Genomic DNA, 6154 nt, shown 5'->3' with positions numbered 1-6154 from the left:
ACACACACACACACATGCCCGAGGGAGGACTCGAACCTGCGACAGCGGGAGCCGCAACAATGTTTTGGTTTGTGTTGCCGACTGTCAAATACTGTTGCCAAAGATCGGATGTTATTGCCAACTTTCGAGTGCTATACACATGTTTTTCACAGGAAAAAAATAGTGATGAATTTAATTTTCACATTTTTATTCAATAATTTTACTCATTATTTTACTCGATTTGGTGTAAGGTGGCCGCGGACCCCCTAGGAAGAGCCGGCGGACCCCTTCACGTTGGGAAGCCCTGCTCTAGTCTATGCCACGTCATGTTGCGGCACTTCTGCGTGCTAGCGGGGGAAGGCAGGTGTACCAGTTTCTTTGGCACTTCAGTGTATATCTCAAACCGTATTGCAAAATGTATCACCTCGTCGCTAAGTTAGCACACTTTCATATACAATGATCACAATCACGCATGGAAACGGACAAGGAAAAAATTGGCAATCGTGAACCGGATATTGGAGACATCGATCATGGTCAAAAATATTATAAAATCCGGCTGGAAATTATACCCTACTACGAAGAATAAGTTACACCTTGTCCGCTTGTCAGTATCTGCATTATGTGCTGACAAAAGATTAGCCAACACTATTAGAATGTATTTGTAACTTACATCGTGGATGGTCACCATCGTATACCTAAACATCCGCAATACCAAGAATGGTTCCGGAGATTTTTACTTCTTGTGTTATCACAAGAAGCAGAAAATGTGTTTAGTATTACTTATCTCAAGAAGAATGGCTTCTTTCCCTTCTACAATAACTGAGTGAAGTTCTACAATAATTGAGTGAAGAACATCACTTCACAGACTCACAAGAACTGTTAAGTGTTAGTATTAATTTTTCTTCTTATTAAAACAGCAATAAGCATAATTTATACCACTATTTATTGATGTTGCAGGGGCTCGTTTTCAACATGTTTTATAAATGTATTTTTCGCTGTATTTTTCATTGTAAACAAACGGTAAGTCTATTTCAGCTCTTCGTTTCTGTAATTTCTCTGCGTTTCAAAAAAATAGTTCAAATGGCTCTGAGCACTATGGGACTTAACATCTGAGGTCATCAGTCCCCTAGAACTTAGAACTACTTAAACCTAACTAACCTAAGGACATCACATACATCCATGCCTGAGGCAGGATTCGAACCTGCGACCGTAGCAGTCGCGCGGTTCCGGACTGAAGCGCCTAGAACCGCTCGGCCACCACGGCCGGCTCTGCGTTTCATTTATACTTACACTGGCTACTTTTATCTGTGCCACCCTGTACTTTCGTCGGCGAATAAATTTCGGAAGTATTTCGTACAACTGATCGTCAGCACTGTCTGTTTTTTCAGATATGCATGTAGGTATTATACAAGCCTAGGTGGGCACATGACGATAACAACATTGCTCTCAATTCCTTCGTTGCCTCATTCTGTCTGTTTCAAGAATCTAAGTAATGTTGTGAATATTTGGTGATGAATTTAGTAGACTACGAAATGCGCCGGCACGGTAGCTCAGCGTGTTCAGGCTGAGGGTTATCTGCCCTCTGCAATTTAAAAAAAAAAAAAAAAAAAAAAAAAAAAAAAAAAAAAAAAAAAAAAAAAACTGGGTTAATGGATCTACGATGAACTTGAGCAAGCGACAAAGAACATCCGCTCCGACCAAATACAACGATCAGTTACGAACAAAATGAGATTAACAAAAAAAGAAAAGCAGGGTCGGTCAGACCTGCCCTCTTTAATAAAAAATTGAGTGAACGGAACAACGATGAATTTGAACGGGTGTTATGGGACGTCCGCCTCGAACAAATGCAACGAACAATAACGAACAAAATGAGACATTTGTTTAAAAAAAAAAAGTGGTGACGGCGACCACTAGTGTAAACGGGAATTCTGTAAATTTTCAACATCATTTTATTAGGCAACCAGTTTCAGCGCTTTATTACGTCATCTTCAGGCTCTTGACCGACGTGTAGGAATAAGCTACCTCGCTTGTGATCGAAGCAGGCGCCAGCAATAGTGTGTTATTAGTAAATATTTACTTGCTACAGTGACAATTTCAAATATCTCCCGTCGACTATTAGATAAACATTCAGGGGCCTGAAGATGGCGTGACAAAACGCTGATACTGGTTGCCTAATAAAATACGTTTGAAAATTGACGGCTGAAAGGTGTTTAATTTGACGTCCTCAATCGAACAGCCGAGTCCCGCGACCATCGTTAAAGAAATGGACATACAGAGTTCTGGGTTTGAGTCCCGGTCTGGTACAAATTTTTGTACATCATCCCTCGGTAGTAGATCTACACCTAACGCCGCCGATGTAAAGGAGTTCGCAGTCAGCAAACGAATTTCTAATGTGCGAGGCGGTTATAATTAAACTTTCGCTACTTGAGCCAGTGTTGACAGAAAACTATTTAGCGTATAGAAATTTTTATTTTTTCGTTTATTTGTTTATTCTTCATAATTACAGCCTATTTTCTGAAAAGCTAAAATAGGCCATACAAATCACATTTTCTTGGATAATAATAAATTTATACGTTAACTTTTTATTTCTGATACTTTCTTTAAAATACTACAATTAGTACAAAACTACAATTAAACCCTTAACCACTTACCCAACTACTAATACCGTCATAAGCTCTACAAAATCTGTTCTCTGTTTGTTCATTTATTTTATTACATTTTTAACTCGTAGATGGCCGGCCGATGTGGCCGAGCAGTTCTAGGCACTTCAGTCCGGAACCGCGCTGCTGCTACGATCGCAGGTTCGAATCCTGCCTCGGGCATGGATGTGTGTGATGTCCTTAGGTTAGTTAGGTTTAAGTAGTTCCAAGTCTAGGGGACTGATGACCTCAGATGTTAAGTCCATAGTGCTTAGAGCCATTTAAACCATCTGAACTTATAGATGGTTGTTTCCGCTACTGGATCCGCCCTCGTGTAGACACCCAACTTTATAGAACTGATGTTCAGACTGTGAGCTGCAGGATTTGCGTTGCGTGATGAGTTGCCGTCAGGCGCCAGTACTGGTATGAGGACGTAGGGCTGAAACACAAGCATCAGTGTGCATCAAAACTGTACAGAGTCAACATTTACATCTACATCTAAATCAACAAACCACCGTGAGGTGCATGGCACAGGCTACATCCCATTGTACCATTTACACACATCAAAAAATGTTTTGCATCACCACAGTTCCGAGAGTTCCGGAACCTGTACAGAAAATTGGAATAGAGATCAACATAAACATCATTTCTGGCCTTTTTACTGCTCATGAAAACCACACATTGCATGTTGTACCACCATACAGCGAGACCTTCAGAAGTGGTGGTCCAGACTGCTGTACACACCGGTACCTCTAATACCCAGCAGCACGCCCTCTTGCATAGATGGCGTGCCTGTATTCGTCGTGGCATACTATCCACAAGTTCGTCTAGGCACTGTTGGTCCAGATTGCCCCACTCCTCAACGGCGATTTGGCGTAGATCCCTCAGAGTGGTTGGTGTGTCACGCCCTCCATAAACATCCCTTTTCAATCTATCCCAGGCATGTTCGATGGGGTTCATGTCGGGAGAACATGCTAGCCATTCTAGTTGAACAATGTCGTTATCCTGAAGTAAGTCATTCACAAGATCACGATGCGGGCGCGAATTGTCGTATCGCCAGTATGCTACCGATATGGTTGCACTATCGGTCGGAAGATGGCATTCACGTCGTACAGCCGTTACATCTACATCTACATCTACATCCATAATCCGCAAGTCACCTGACGGTGTGTGGCGGAGGGTACCTTGAGTACCTCTATCGGTTCTCTCTTCTATTCCAGTCTCGTATCGTTCGTGGAAAGAAGGATTGTCGGTATGCCTCTGTGTGGGCTCTAATCTCTCTGATTTTATCCTCATGGTGTCTTCGCGAGATATACGTAGGAGGGAGCAATATATTGCTTGACTCCTCGGTGAAGGTATGTTCTCGAAACTTTAACAAAAGCCCTTACCGAGCTACTGAGCGTCTCTCCTGCAGAGTCTTCCATTGGAGTTTATCTATCATCTCCGTAACGCTTTCGCGATTACTAAATGATACTGTAACGAAGCGCGCTGCTCTCCGTTCGATCTTCTCTATCTCTTCTATCAACCCTATCTGGTACGGATCCCGCACTGCTGAGCAGTATTCAAGCAGTGGGCGAACAAGCGTACTGTAACCTACTTCCTATGTTTTCGGATTGCATTTCCTTAGGATTCTTCCAATGAATCTCAGTCTGGCATCTGCTTTACCGACGATCAACTTATATATATGACCATTCCATTTTAAATCACTCCTAATGCGTACTCCCAGATAATTTATGGAATTAACTGCTTCCAGTTTCTGACCTGCTATATTGTAGCTAAATGATATGGGAACTTTCTTTCTATGTATTCGCAGCACATTACACTTGTCTACACTGAGATTCAGTTGCCATTCCCTGTACCATGCGTCAATTCGCTGCAGATCCTCCTGCATTTCAGTACAATTTTCCATTGTTACAACCTCTCGATATACCACAGCATCATCCGCAAAAAGCCTTTGTGAACTTCCGATGTCATCGACAAGGTCATTTATGTATATTGTAAATAGCAACGGTCCTACGACACTCCCCTACGGCGCACCTGAAATCACTCTTACTTCGGACCTTCCATGACCACCAGCGGCGTACGTCGGCCCCACATAATGTCACCCCAAAACAGCAGGAACCTCCACCTTGCTGCACTCGCTGGACAGTGTGTCTGAGGTGTTCAGTCTGATCGGGTTGCCTCCAAACACGTGTCTGACGATTGTCTGGTTGAAGTCATATGCGACACTCATCGGTGAAGAGAACGTGATGCCAATCCTGAGCAGTCCCTTCGGCATGTTGTTGGGCCCATCTGTACCGCGCTGCATGGTGTCGTGGTTGCAAAGATGGACCTTGCCATGGACGTCGGGAGCGGAGTTGCGCATCATGCAGCCTATTGCGCACAGTTTGAGTCGGAACACGACGTCCTGTGGCTGCACGGAAAGCATTATTCTACATGGTGGTGTTGCTGTCAGGGTTCCTATGAGCCATAATCCGTCGGTAGCGGTCATCCACTGCAGTAGTAGCCCTTGGGCAGCGTGAGCGAGGCGTCATCGACAGTTCCTCTCTCTCTGTATTTCCTGCATGTCCGAACAACATCGCTTTGGTTCACTCCGAGACGCCTGGACACTTCCCTTGTTGAGAGCCCTTCCTGGCACAAAGTAACAATGCGGACGCGATCGAACCGCGGTATTGACCGTCCAGGCATCTATAGACAACACGAGCCGTGTACCTCTTTCCTGGTGGAATGACTGTAACTGATCGGCTGTCGGACCCCCTCCGTCTATTAGGCGCTGCTTATGCATGGTTGTTTACATCTTTGAGCGGATTCACTGACATTTATGAAGAGTCAAAGAGACTGTGTCTGTGATACACTATCCACAGTCAACATCTTCAGGAGTTCTGGGAACCGGGGTGAAGCAAAACTTTTTTTGATGTGTGTTTTAGAGTTTTTTCCTGTTCCGTTCTATGGAGGACGGGAAGAATCATTGTTTGAATGCCTCTGTGCAGGCAGTAATTATTCTGATGTTATCCTCACGACCCCTATCTGAGCGATACATAGGGGATTGTAGTACATCTCTAGAGTCATCGTTTAAAGCTGGTTCTTGAAACTTTGTTAACAGTCTTTCTCAGGACGGTATACGTCTGTCTTCAAGAATCTGCCAGGTCAGTTCCTTCAGTATGTCTGTGGCACTTTCCCACGGGTCCGCAGCTCGTGGTCTAGTGGCTAGCGTTGCTAGCTCTGGATCACGGGGTTCCGGGTTCGATTGCCGGCCGGGTTGGGGATTCTCTCTGCCCGGGGACTGGGTGTTTGTGTTGTCCTCATCATTCCATCATCATTCATGAAAGTGGCTAGATCGAACTATGTACAGATTGGGAATGTGTACGGGCGCTGATGACAGCGCAGTCGAGTGCCCCACAAACCAAACTCTCCCACGAATTAAACAAACCTGTGACCATTCATGCTGCCTGTCTCTGCATACGTTCAGTACCTGCTGTTAGTCCTATCTGGTACGGGTGCCACACATGGGTCTGAATAAGATGAGCAGGGATTTG

This window comes from Schistocerca americana, chromosome 9 (assembly GCF_021461395.2).
Source record: "Schistocerca americana isolate TAMUIC-IGC-003095 chromosome 9, iqSchAmer2.1, whole genome shotgun sequence".
NCBI classification, from domain to species: domain Eukaryota; kingdom Metazoa; phylum Arthropoda; class Insecta; order Orthoptera; family Acrididae; genus Schistocerca; species Schistocerca americana.
Note: the sequence above shows the minus strand (reverse complement) of the source record.